Consider the following 15,531-nt stretch of genomic DNA (forward strand, 5'->3'; position numbering starts at 1 on the left):
CCTAATACTTTCCTAAGCAGCTTATACCTTCATGAGAACAGAAATCTTTTTATTTGTATACCCTAAACTCTTAAATTGCCTTGTTATTGCAGGATATTCACCTGAAGTGGCAGAGGCCTTGAAAAGGGTATAATCTCTTTCTAGGAGATGATGTTTTTGCAAGTCCTGTCTTTTCTCTTTATAAAACAACAGAACATATTACCAACTTGATATTTCACACATGACCAGCATTGCTTCTGGAAAACTACATAGGTCACAGCATGATGTATGGCTGGATACATAAAGCTGCTTGTGGGCTAAATCACCCCACAGCTCTTTAAAATTTAGGATAATGAAGGGTCATACATGCCTACTTTACTCTTGCTACACTTTCCCCTTTCATTATTTCCACAGGATGAATAAAGCAAGAGTAATTTCTGGAGGATTCTTGTTTATTTTACCTTTACCTACAAAGCGAGACTAAATATTTCCTGAAGCAAAGTACCCCAGGCTGTAGGACAGGAATGTTTTGACCCAGGTCTTTTGAGAGAGAGAAGTGATTGGTGCCTTTGTCATCAACTTAACCTGAAGTGCAAACAAAGATTATATCAGATTTTGGCTTTAAAAGCCCTGTCTTTCAGAGACACAAAGTTACAAAGAAAAAATATTTCATCTAGCATAAAAAACTGAGCAAATTTGAGCACTTGTTAATCAGCATAATTTACTGAAAGCCTCACAGTAGTTCAGGTAAACTAGAATTGGTGTTAACAGGCAGTAGAACTCAGGTTGAAAGACAAGAAGAGGAGCCTCCTGAAGCCACAGTGTCTTATTTCTTCTGAGGAAAGACATTAGTAAATTGCAGATAACCACCTCTGCACATTGTGACTGAACTTTTTAATTAATGTTATGGATTGACTGTACTGGTGTAATTTTATCATAGAATCTTAAGGGTTAGGAAGGAACCTGAAAGGTTATCTAGTCCTAAGCCCCCCTGCCATGGGAAGGAACACATTCCAGTAGACCAAACTGCTCAAGGCCTTATCCAACCTGGCCTTGAACATTTCCAGGATTGGGGTATCCACAACCTCCCTCAGCATCCTGTTCCAGTATCTCACCACCCTCATCACAGTGAATAACTTTCTTGCTAAATCTAGCCAAAGTTTCCCTCTTTCAGTTTGTAAATATGATGATGATGATGATGATGATAAATAATAATGAATGACAAATATTGTATCTATATTATGAAATACATAAACTAATGAACAGACCAGTGCACTTTGAATGTGCATTCAGAAATCTGCTTTAGTGGTCAGAATATACTGGGCAAGCATCTGCCTCTGGCTCTTCCCTGCAAAATGTTTTCTTCTCATCCTGAGCTCTGCAGTGTCTCTGAGATCAAACTGAGCTTCCCCAATCAAGCTCAGTTGTGTTCAGCTTTGTTCACAAAAGAACTTTCTGTGCATTTTCACCTGTGGCATTCCGCAGATACATTTTTGTGGATATTTAGTATTTAGTATTTCTTACTAAATGTGGCACACATTTAGAATGTGCTAAGTTAATACATAAAAAATACTTGGAAAGCATCAGCCAAATCGGAAACTGGAGAAGGCTTCTGTGCACTAAACAAGTAATTCCTGGAGCAGTCTTCCAAGAGAATTATGTTGCAAATATCAGCCCCAAGTCCAACTTACATCATGGCATCACCTGACATTTTTGACCATTCCTCATTCAGTTTCAGCTCCTCTGGTAGATCTTTAGTATGTATGGACCAGGAAGTACCATCAGTAATCCTACCCAGCATGATGAAACATGGAGCAAAATTTCATAGCTTGTTTACCCAAGCAATACCTGCTACTAAAAATAACTTGGTTACTATATTTTAACTAATACTTCAAGGACTGACATAGATATCTTATCTGCTTCCGATCAGCCCTCAAAATAAGAGCCAATATATTTTGAAATATTATTTATTTTCTTATCTAGGTATTTTTAAAATCTCATTAAAAAACAGATGTAGAGAAAAAGTCATGCATGTCTGACTTTAGAATATTTCAAAGGAGAACAATGCACAATTAAAGAGTCTGTGTGCCATTTTGCAACTTTGTGGTCAGTAGCATGATCCACTCTGTCTTTGCTTCTCTGCTTTTTCTATTCCTCTGGGTACTCTATGGAAGATATTTCCTGACCATATATATGTGTATATATATATATGTATATATGGGTGTATATGTATATGTGTATATATATACACACACGCACACACATATATATATATATGATATCCCTGTGGTCAGTTAATATACATAATTGTAAGAGGCTCCATACAAAGTAAGGTGTGCATTTTCAGAGGACCACACTACAAAATATATCCTAGTACAGCCCTCCAGTGAAAAAGTGCCTTATATGTAACTTGTGTTTATTATGGGAATTCAGATGAATCATTTAGAAAGGTGTTAAATTAAGGATAGAGAAGGAAAGGAGGTCCTTTCCAACTATGTCTACAATCCTTCTGATTTAGACTTAAACTTTCATTTTTGCTAACTGAGATTTCTTTTCTCATGTCCATTCTCTTCAATTTCTTCCATTTTACACTACATTTTGTATTTAGTGCAGTGTCCAAGATCTCTTTAGACTATTTTTCCTCGTTACAGATCCTGACTTAGCCCAATTAAAATTAAATACAAGAAAAAGGGCTAAAACAGTAAACTTAGTAAAAATAAATTTTAAAAACCCTCTTTTGAATGTTGACTATGTCTTCTGATTTCTATTTACATTTTCTTCATATTTCAGCTCTTGTAACCTGAGATCCTTGGGGTAAAATCATAGTGTGGCAAAAGCCAATGGCAAATCTCTCCCCCCTGACCAGGAAAGCTTCATCACAGTGGTGTATCAAATATCACAAAAATTATATACTCTATTACAGGACAAGCACAGGCACTATCTGAGTCTTACTTGAGCTTATACCCCACACTTCTGTATTAACCAAGCACTTAACTTACACAAGGAGGACTTAATGAAAGTAAAATTTATTCAGCCAAGAGTAACCTTTGAAACCACGCTGACACTATCAGTTGTGATTTGTGCAGGACACCTCACGGAGCTGCAATCTATGCATCCTTACGTAACAGGCATTAAGAAGCAGTTACACAACTTAATGCAAACACCACCGGCAGATGAAAATCCATGGCACAGGCAGGATCTTGAGTAATCATCAAAGCAATGCCAGAAAGCAAATTCTACCCACAGAAACCATTTTTTTTTTTGTGTTAAATCCATTTCCTGGGATGCTCTGTACTTCTGTTGCTGGTAGCCTTAATAGTCTGCCACAAAGTGGATTTTCGTTGTGAAGTTTTTATCAAAATCTCCAGAATCTGTTAATAATATAAGCTTTGACCAACACTGCCAGAAAATGTGTGTGCAATTCAACTCATATCTTTACTAACTGCAATAATAAACTTTTGGTCTAAAACAAACAGGTCATTAGCAAACAGGTACTTTTGTGCACTGAGGTTACTTGTGTCTCTCTCCCTCTGTCATCCCATTTTTCACTCACTGTTCAGACACTTAGAGTTCGATGTCTGAGTATGTCTTCATGATGCAACTTTCTCAAATTTAGTACAGGAGTAGAACATACTCCATTTTTTAGTGCACAAAGTTTATTAGTGTCCTTTAATTAAAACTGTTACTTCAGGCAATACTTTAATCTCAGAGGTTAATTTAGGTTACAGGGTATGCCTAAAGTTGGGCAGTTATGGCTATCCACACCTCTATTCTAAATTGAAGAAATGATATCTGTTATCTTTGCACTACCTTCAGAATATTTTCTGAAGTTAATGTAATTTCTTGATAAATATGTTTCATTCCAAGTCCCACTTTAGATATTTCACAGTGCAAAAGTTGAAGTGCTGTACAAAGTATTATATGGGACAGACTCTGGTCGCTTTTACATCAGTAGAGATTGGGATGACTCCAGATTTCCACTGGTATAACAAAGTAGATTTTCTCCTCAGCCAAGAAGAACAGGGATGGCAAGACATAACTATATGGTCAGAAATTCTATTTGAAAGATGAGTAGTTTATCAGTTTAACTAGGTGACATCTTTAGAAAACACTCAAGTATTTACATCACCAGGCCTCAGATAAGACACAGATGGCATTTTTTAGTCTATGGCATTGCTTGTTTCCTTGACCGATGTGTTCACAATGGATAAAGAGGTGATGTTTTTGAATCAAATATATTTAAACAGCAATAAAATAGTAATACTGAATAACTGAGGCAGGTGGGGTTGGGCTGCATTAAGTGGGATAGGAGTGCTGAAATAAGTTTGGGGTTTACCTTTTTCACAGCCTGATAAAAATCCACCCATCCAGTTTTCCTTCTAACCCACCAGTTTATTTGCCCTGTTGAGTATCCTGTTTTAGTCTTCCCTCTCCAAACACAATCACTTGGAAACGCTGAAATAAGTACATTCAGTCTCTGAAAAGCCTACCCAATAAAGCTCAAAGACCAGTTTTAAGAGTCACCTGAAGACCTGATCCTTCCTAATTCACCTTTTCCATTTTATTTCCAGCTCTCAACAGAAAGAAAACACACCATTCCTTTAGGGTTTTTTGGTTAAAACATGCTACTGGCAAAATATATCCCTCAGCAGGGAAGTGTGCAGTGATCTAGAGAGCAGAAATGAACCACCTGAAAAAGAAGTACTCAACCATCACCACACTGGTCCAACTGTAGTGGCAGTGGAAGGATGTGAGGAATAACTGAGGGAGGGGCAGGAGCTGTGCAGAGCAGCAGCAGAAGAGTCTGTGGAGCTGTGCTCAGACATCCCATTGCTTGTGAGGGGTAGCATTGCTTCCTGTTATTGAAGGAGAGCATAAACATGGGGGAGGGAGAGCCCCAGGATGAAAACAGACTTCATGGAGAATGATGTAAAATTGAGGCTTTAAAAAGTACATCTTTTACATGATTATACAAGTTAGGGCTTAATTTTTTTTTCTGGGAGTAAAAAAAGGAAAATAGCTTAAATACTGATACCATATCTTTCATTAAAATTCCCAGTTAAAGAAAAACCAAAAAACAAAAACAACAGTTTGTTTGCATGACAACAATTCAATTTACCAGAATATGTTTATATTAATTCCCTAATGAAAACTACATTGCATTTGCCACAGCCCTTTAGGCAGTAATGTCAATGGGATTAATCACCAAAGCATTTTTTTCTTGATCAAGGTGTTTTCCTGAAGTATTGCTACAAGGTACATCCAATTCAGACATGCTTGAGAACACTTGTAATTGTGTTGGACAGGAATATAATTCTTTCCTTAATGAAATAGGTTTCCAAAATGGTTTCTACCACCTACAGTTTGGAAACCAGTGTGCTGCCATAAAGGATGACTTCTTTCCTTGCCTACTATTGGCAAACTGCCATTTTATATCTTTATTCTCAGTTAAACCTCTACTTACACACTAAAGTATCTATGAGTACAGAAAAAATCTGGAAAATGTGATGAAGCATTAATGTATCATCTTCTGACCTTTGTATCTTAATTCTTTAAATGTTTATTTGTACTGGTTATTCCAGAACTGTCTGTCAACTACAACATCCTAATTGTATTGTTTTAACTAACAGGTACATACAAACATCATTCCACAGACTTATTTTTAATCAGGGATTTCTTGTGCTCAATTGAAAAATAGAAAAAAAGGAACATATAAAAAGATAACTGTGAAACAGGCAGTGATTCTGAAAGAAATTAAGCTGCTCTGCTTCACTTATTGCTCCAGTCTAAGACACCTGAGAAACATTTATTTTCCAGCCTGCAAGTATCCTGAGCACTGTATGGAAACCTTTATTGTATTTTCTTTAGTGCAAAACATATGGCAAAATAACCAGTGCATTACCATGGCCTGACAATCCTGCCACATATGCGGTCATGAGAAAGGACATAAATAAAATCTACCTGGATAAACAATGATTCATACATAGAGAGGAGGTGCCCAGGAGAGGTGCCAGGGATGATGTCTGTCCCCTGCTATTTTATCTGTCTTGCTGAGGCATTTACAGCTCCCATTACTGTGATGCCAGAATATATAAGGCCATGCAGCTGTTCTTACAACACTCAAATGGGGTGGACAAATTACATGGGTTATCCTGGGTCAGAGGTTTGAAGAAGATCATTGCACAAGCTTCACATGCTCTTGATGGGTAGAAGGTATTTATTGACCATTCCTATATAAATCATCACCTACCCTCATTCCCAAAGCATCCAAGTGTTTCTCAAGCATTCATGCTAAAATAGTCAAGATGTCCCATCTTGGAAGTGTTACTGGACACGAGCCAATGGCTGAATGACTTGTAACAACTTCTTTCAGTGCACAACAACTGCTCTTCTGCTATGGTTGTCAAGATAAATATATTCCATAACAAGGCTTCTAAGTGTCTATTTCAGTCAATCATTTTAATCATAGAGTGCTGAGTAAGAGTGTATTTCCTCCATTGTCCATGTTGTCATAAAATTGGGTTAATTTCTATTAGATGAAGATGTTGTTAAGCTACTCATGGCTCTAGGTTTTCACAGTTTTCAGATCATGCTTTAAGGCAACATTATACCTGATTTGAAAGCAAAACATCCCTGTTTACATGCATGAAGAAGTCACCCCCAAACTATAAATATATGAATATGATCTTGTCAATTTACTGAAGCCAGCAGTGACATTTCTGCGTGGGACACAGGCATGTTGCCATCTACTCTGAGTGATGTAAGCTGAGTTTGATGACTAGATATCACCTGGTATGTTCTCCTGTAGAGGTACCCATTGCTGCTGGTCTGAGTAACACAGTAGTCCATAAATTCTATACATGTGCTTTAACACACACAAGTGGAGGAATAATTTTTTTTATGCAATTGTTAATGATTGCCAGTCAGAAATTTTTGTATTTTTGTAATTATCTTTATCTGTAAAATGGCAGAATACTTACCAACCTGGTAGGATGTTGGGTAGGATAATTAACTGTTATTTGGACATGCTCTTAGACTGATGAATGTGAAGTCCTATGAGAGAGAGAAATATGTGATCCACTGACACTTGATTAACACACATCAATGTCATCACCTCTGCAACCTTCACAGCAAGAAGCAAGCAAGGCTGGATTGCCCAATTAATAATAGGTTTGGATAACACCTGTCAATGAAAAATAATGTGTTACATATGTTGACATTTTCCATTAAAATACCTGATTTTAGTTTCATCTAAACATTTTTCATCCAGTACCATCTTTCTAACACAATGGATTACTGTATTGCCCATCTTTTGTAAGCTGGACTAGATGACCTCTAAAGGTCCCTTCCAACCCAAACTATTCTCTGATGCAGTGATTTTACTGATGTCAATTTAAGTTCATGCTCAATAAGCTTAGGCAGCAGTAATTTGCTTCAGACTTCATGATAATGTTTTAAAAATAATTTCACTAAATCAACTTACATTTTTTATTCTTGATTCTAAATCCACAAGGATATGTTGCAGCCACCTAGACAAAATCCTCATGACAGAAAATCTTCAACCAATAAAGGTATCAAGGAAAAAGCACACAAGAACAAATGTCATGAAATTCCTGAGCATGAGTTCCTGCGTGTCCAAAGACACATTCTGCAGCAGCACCATTGCAGCAATGTAGTGAAGGATGTTTTCAGCATGTTTTTAATACATTTTAACTTTTACTGGTTACAATTCAAAGTTAATAAAAATCAGGGGGGTTGGACTGGAACTGATTTCAACAGTGCTACAGTTTCACACAATGCACCTGTTCAGGTGACTTTGGAAAGCTATGGGTTCTACCTTTCATATCTTCATGCTGAAATATCTTGGCTATTCATATTCTATTAAAGCTGTAACCAATATGATTTAAGACTAATTTAAAGCCTTAATCTTAATCTGGTGCAGTCAGATTTAGGAGCCAACCAAATCAAAAATGTTTTTAGCTGGTTTTAGTAGTGTCTTGCACTAGAGCTGGTTGGATATTTTTTCATGAAGGAATGGATGGAATTATTACATAAAGTTAATCTTTATGGGGAATTTTTGTTGTAATCACATCTCATTTAGTCTAAAAATAAGAGCAATTTTGTCCCAATCACTTGCTGAAAAATGAAGATGTCAGCTCAGAAACGCTGCAACACTTACGGAGAAAGAGGATGAGCTCACAGTTTAATAATGATAGCTTAATATCAACAATATAATTGTGTTTCATCAGGAGAGATGCAGCTCAAAGGCACCTTCCTGCCTTCATTCTCCTCTCTATGCCAGGATCTTTTTCAAGGTTGTATGTTCTGCAGCATCTGCCCTGGTATAATGCCCATTGAGAGATTTTGCCTGAGATAGGAGTCCATGCACTTAAATGCATCTCCCCAGGTCTCGGCAGTGATATTTCTGAATAGAAAAGCTTTTCAGTTTTCTCTCTGAAATCTGTGGATGAATCTGTGATCACAGACTAACTTTTCTCTGTTCCATTTACATGGACAGCATTGTACACACAGAGAGTAATATTTCCAATGAATTTGGACATGCAGGGCAGTTTGAGGCAGAAAAGCTCTAACAGATAATATTAATACAATTTAAAGCCCTGATCCTCAAACACTTGTTGAGCTGAATGGTTCTCTCTCAGGAGAGGAATTTCAGTGATGTTGAAGAAGCCTGTGACATATGTATTACTCACAGGAGCCATGGTGCAAGACTGGAAATCCACTTCCAGCTCATTATGCATGTGTGATTTCAGCTGTCCTAATGGCAGGCTCACACAGATACACACATTTGAGCTACACAGCAGTGAGGGTAACAGAAACCTACACATTCAGCACCAGTGTAACAGCAGTGTACTGCAGCAGACACCTCTCCACAGAAACTGGGATGAGCTGCAGGCTGCTGCTGTGACATACTTCAAACCAGCACTTTCCATGGAGAGGGAACAGGGCAGAAGGAAAGCTATGAGGAGTTCTCACATTTTTACATCAGCATGCCAAAGTGCTCATAACACACCTTCAAAATTTCCATTTCAACACCTTCATTTTGGAAAGAATAAGATTGAAGATGCAATGGCAATAAAAGACAAGATAGAAGGCTAGACACAGTTCGCTCCAAATCAGAATATTCATTATTTAGTCTTAAATGTATCTCTGTAAGAAATTAGATCCTGCTAATACTGATATATCTAGTAGATACTCAGATGAGTGAAAACAGATGTGGTGCTAATCAGGTGGGAAAGTCTGAAATAGCAACACAGAAAACCATTGTGGGTTCTTAATCCACAGGAGTTAACCATCTGGGGCAATATTGCACATGTAACCACAACTGCAGCCCCAGCTCTAGCCTGACACAGGCTGTGATTCTGCCTCCCTGGGCATCTGTGAGACCTACAAGTTCTGCAAGGTAGCAGGAGCTCTAGTACAGTCAGAAGGGGTGATAATTTGGAGGTTTTTCTTAAAAAAAAAAGTTTATATCAATTATTTGCCACACCTTGCTCTTCCATCTGCTTTGTCTGTGCCTCCTACAGCCTAGAACAATTGTCCCAAGTCCTGCTGAGTCCTGCTAATACTGGGAGATTACTGAGAGGCTGAGGAAAAGATGAACTGAGCTGAAGGACCAATGCATTGGGTGAGCTTCAGCCAGATAAGCCTAGATACTTATATGTCTCTCACACTAAGAAGAAGCATTCATTTCTAGGGCACAGTCCTTCTGATCCCAGAGCAGATACCTCAAGATGCATCGCTCATAACAGACTTTGAAGGACCCAGTTTCTTTGCACTGAATATAAAATTTTAGTTGACTATTCCAAATATAGACAAACCATTGACTTCTAGTCATGACAACCTTGACAGTCTGGTATTAAAGCAAATCAATGAAGAGTTTATCTAGATGCACAGGACTGACAGGAGACCCTGAGATATTTGTAGTTGCCCAGTGCTACAGCTCAAGGAAGTCAGAGCCTGGACTTTGAAATATAAACAACTTCAGATTGATCATCAGGGGCTTTAACCAGCTCAAATCTCCTCCAGCAGAACTTTGCATCTTCATCTTCCCTGCATGGTTGATTCTCTCCTTGGAGAAGACATTAATCCTCCCACTGAGGATCTCCAAGGATCTCACTGTGATGGAGCTAATTATAGGAAATCTGCTGATGTACAACTAACTATGCTAACCAGCACAATTTGTGGGCTGCATGGTATGCTTTGCTACGCCAAGCAAAAGGATCTGAGAGTGGACAGGAATAAACACCAGCTTGGACTGCAGGAGATTAGTGATCTGAAGAACCTACTGTGTGACAGAGACATCCAAGCTTAGATGCCAGTTCAAACAGAGTTCTTTAAACAAGGATGCTTTGTCACATAGCGTTAGGAAATACAATTCTTCCTTAATCAAAATTAAGGAATAATTTTGAAATATTTGCTTTTCACTAGAGAATAGAGGAGGAGTGAGCAGAACTGCTAATCTACCCAGTGTGCTACAAATATTGTAAGAAGAGACGATTGTCCCATTAAGGAGACTGAAAGCTAAAAATATAAGGCAGAGGCTGAAGGGCAGCCAAAGGCACGGGATGATATTCCATGTCTGTGATCCCACAGCTGGCCTGTGCCCAGGACCTGTTCTCTGTCCCCACAGCACTGCTTCAATACATCCCAGACTGCAACAGTACAAATGAAAAGAACCTGTAGAGGTTGTAGAGGAAAAACAGGTTGCATGGAACGATGTCTTTCACTGTCCTAAGTTAACATGAAGCCAAAGCTCACCATCAGTGCAAGGGCACAGCTGGCAGAATGCTGCTAAATCCCACCAGCACCAACCACAGACTGATGGAACCAGCAGCAGGAGTGGATTAGGAGCAGTCTCCAATTGGATCAGAAAGCTGTTTTACAGAAACCATTGCACAAATCAGGGGTGAGCCTTAGGAGACCCAAGATAAAACACCAGTCCTTTCTGAACTGGACACACAGTCTGGAAAGGGGCTTTGTAGTACCCCAAAGTTCCCCAAGTGCTTCCTGTCTGAACACAAGGAGATGTAAAAAACATAAATATGTTCTACATAATATCACAGAGTCTTTCTGTCTTCCACACCTAACAAATATTAACCAATACAGAAAACAATACAAGCAAACATACCTTAGCTGAAGAATCTTGGTGGGAAAGTCAAGGGGAAATTACATCCTCCCAAAAGTTTCTGCAACTGTCAAAGATATCCAGAGGCTGAAAATACATGAAACACCTTCAGTGAGCACTGTGAGTTTCAGAAAAGAGTCCAAAATATTTTGTTCAAGTCATTTCTTCAAAGTTAGGATCAAAAATGAAGTAGCCAAATGGGAAAAAAAAAGAAAAAAAAAAAAAAAACCAAAACCAACCCAAAACATCAAAGTACAAGTAACAGAGTATGAAAAATCCAAGGACACTGCACAATATATGTGATTCCCTGTGCCAGGGCTAGCACCTAGCATGTACATACTTGAATATAACAAGATTTATTCCTATCCATGGACTACACAATGTATTTATGTTTGCAGTTGATGTATTGCACAATGTAATGAATAACAAAGTAATAACACAGAATAAATCAGTTTCCTTGGCACCAGGTTTTGGATAGTACTAATCTGCAAATAGCACATGACTCATTGGCAATTCCCTTTCATATGCCGATTTAAAGGGAATGAGATGGAAGTTCATCACATTCTGTCCATACAGACATCTACGTCCTGTTCAGATAACCAGTTTATATAGATGTTGGCTGTGAGATGTATAGTCTGCTAGCCAAAGTTCTGAGCCAAAGATTATTAACCAAAAGCAGTTACCAGAGAAGGATGAGCATGGCATAAGTAAAACCATATCTTTAGGCCATCACATCTATGGAAACAGTCATCACATAAAAGCAGACTATAACCTTTAGGTGAATTAACAGCTACCTGTTTTACAGGTGGGAGAGAATTATTTTTTTCCAAAAAGAAGGTGGCAGGCAATTTGTTTTGGAAAGGCTGAATGCCCTCAGTGTTAAGATCCTAAGACTTAAGCTACCACCACGAGTTATTTCAAGAACAGCACAAGACATTCCAACACATCACATGAGGATTCCTGGCCTCCATGACATTCAATCAAGAAATGTCTCTGTTCTGAGCCTTGCTTTTCATTACTCTTTGTAAGAACACCACAGGGAGCAGAAATTTAGCACAGGGGAAGCAGATGATGGATGCAACACACTTCCAGACACTGCCTAGTTAATTACAGCTGTGGAATCATACTCAATTGTAGTGTAAGCCAAATAGATTCCAGGTTTTTTTTTAATTACTTGTTGCTATATTAATGTTACTTCTATATGCATTAGAAAAGCTGTGACTCAGAAAAGAGCCACCACAGGAATGACAAGTATTTCAAACTGGAAAGAAACGCACTGCTCCTTCCTGATGCAGATCCACCAAGTGGTAAAGTGATGAAAATAAAAGGGAATCTTAAAGCAGATAAAAGAATATTCTACTTAGCTCATGCATGTTATTAAATACCTATTAAGACATGAGTAGCAGAGAATATTGTGGGGGGAAGAATTGATGAACTCAGATCTGCTGTGCAAGTGGCTGGGGAAGACCAGACCCTTCTAAGCTGAGAGCTGCAGTGAGTAAATCCCCACTGTCTCTGCATGGTTGATTGCTGTATTTTCAGGTGGGTACTTAGCTAAGGGTATATCACCCACAGCTCAACACACACCAGGCTGCACCTCTGGCTCAGCTCAGGATAACGTGTCTACACAGCCACGCACACACTGAAGAAGCGCCCGTACCCCCTTCTCTGGTCTGACCCAAGAGCAGATTCCCCCCCTGCTTTGTGCTCACTTGGCCTCTCATCTTATTACTTTTTTCTCATTCACTTGTCTGGTTGCATTTCATTTGCCTTGTGATGTTTTTCAAAGTCAAATGAACGCTATGCAAAAGCTGTGTTAGTGCAATGGCTGCTCGGCAGGGTCAGGAAGATGACAAAAGCTATCTGGCATAAAAGGATGAGGGAGCAGTGCAAATAAGAGCAGTTATGTCAGGCACTTTGGGAAGCCCAGCCAAAGGCAGGGTCAGAGAGACCAGAACAGTTAAAATCACTCAGGTCCTATCCTGAGCAATGCAGTAAGGCTCAAGAAATACTCATGTAAATCATTCCAAATCTCAGGAGACTAAAAATGTATTTAAATTTTTCCTTGCATTGTGTAAGAAAAGGATTTTCATCTGAGAAACAGATATTTCTATAGAAGACTTTTGACCACAAAACACTGTCGGTGTATCCTAAAGATACCTCTCATTTTAGGCAGGATGCAGAGGCTGAGTATTCTTCCGATCCCTATCAGCTGCTCGTTAGCTATTTAGACACTCATTAACTTCCAAAAGAGACCTTAGCCCTAATTAGTGCCTGGACTGATCAGCCTGCCCCTTTCTCCTTTACCTGTGCCTCTCTGAGCCTTCTACAATGATTAAAGGAAACCACACTTCTTTTGTATAATTTTAAAAATGGTATTTTTTTAGCTATCAGGATCTGCACACAACTGTTGAATTCAGTTCTGTCTTGAACCTTGCCAGACCACTCCAGAATTCTCCAGCTTGCTCTGGCACACTTGTTCTTCATGCATCCATGTATCACTCTTAAATCCTTCACTAAACCAGGCTCTGTAATTTCCCTTCCTTGGCCTTTCATGCAACAGAATCTTGTTTAACTGCGATTGAAGTGTCACCAAGGACATTTGGTGTAAATCCTGCAGTCTTTGTAACACTATCAATAAGAAGAAAATGAATGAAAAATGGACTAATTCCATCTTCCAAAATTATAATGTATTCTGCATTGAGATATGTACCCTCCATCACGGTGACAAAAAGAACTTATCAATATGATAGAAAAACAAGAGGACTCTTGACTTTAATGTCTGTCTAAATGGATGCAGTTAACATTCTCAAGTCCAATAAGTATGAGCACTAAAAGATAAACTGTAAAAGATCAAAATGAGAAAAGTTACAATTGCAAAGCACAAGCAAAGTCTTTCCTTGGGGTTTTATGCAGTTTCATGTCTAATGAAAATTATTTTTTATTTCTTGAATTTCTTCCAGTTTCTCAGAAATATATTTCACATTCATCATGTCTGCAGAAGGAAACAAAGGCTGCCATGCCCTGAAACTGCTCATTTTGGATGACAGGACATGGGATCCTCTGCTGCACAGCCACAGGTGCACTCACAGTCCTCTTCCCAGTTAACTGTCATAGTCCTTATTCACCAAAATTAGAGGAAGCAATGTCCTTGCACATGGATTATCAAAATAGTCAAAGGCTATAAAGTAGTAATACTACCCTAACAACTCTCTAATTAATATAATTAATGTAAATGCTACCTAAAGAGTCTTATAGTAGCTATGCACATAGTGTTACAGGAAGGCAAACTGAAGCTATTGTAATTCATTATCATAATTATATATTAATGATAACTCTAGATTTCTTTTTCCAAAACAATATTTGGAAAACATTATCACTATAGCAATAAAAATTTCAGCAAGAGTGATTCCAACAAGTTCAGTAAGCTCCTGAAGGGTATTCTACTAGTAGCAATTAAATTATATTAAATTAAATTGCAATCAAAAGATTTCTCAGCCTGGCAAAAATAATAAAATATTTCAACAGAACAGGATTCCATTCCACACAAGGAATTTCTTAACCTTCTATCTAAGAGAGCCATGAAGCTACGAGTCAGTGACCTGTTGAAAATGTTCTTGTTTTGGCATCCTTACCTTGAGGAGTCACATATTTACCGAGCTTGAGCCAAAGGTATGGTCAAACCACTGACCAAATATTTCCTGAATTCTACTGCTGTTTTCCTTAGGATTCCATATATATGTGAACCCTGACCACATTTGCCTACTTTCTGCTTCTTTACATTCTCACACACAAATTTCCAGTTTTGTATTCACTTTGTATTAACCAGTCCTTTGTATTCAAACACAATTTTATACACACTCAGGCATTTTTAATTTCCTTTAGAGCAACCTTTAAAAAGAAACACACTAAATAAGTATGTTTTTCCTAAGTAAAAATTTCAGTCTATATTACTCTTGGGAGAAAAGGCTTCTGCTTCAGAGAATTCTGTGACAGAGAAAACTTTCCCAAACATGAAGTGCTTTCAGATTCATAAGCACAGCTGATCAAATACCAGACTTTCAATCCTGAGGAGCACTACAGTATTTCCACATTCATTCTATGTAGAATTTGGTTGAAAATTTGAAATAATGAACTCTATGGAAATATGGATATATCCTAAAGATATACTTTCCTGATGGGATGGAACATTATCTCCTTATGAATGTTCTCATTTATAATGAATGAAGTTCTCATTTTTAAATAACTTAAGGGCAACAGACCCTTTTCAGAGTGAACACTGCTTTTCCAAATGGCCCTTTCTGACAATATTCTCAGGGCAATAACTCTAAGCTGCCCTCAGTAGTTCTGGAGGCTCCTGTACTTGCAGGATAAAGACCAATTTGAAGAACACATGGTTGGCTCAA

Source organism: Pseudopodoces humilis, chromosome 9 (genome assembly GCF_049639895.1).
Source record: "Pseudopodoces humilis isolate 2021_Gansu_Grassland_sample_001 chromosome 9, ASM4963989v1, whole genome shotgun sequence".
Lineage (NCBI taxonomy): Eukaryota > Metazoa > Chordata > Aves > Passeriformes > Paridae > Pseudopodoces > Pseudopodoces humilis.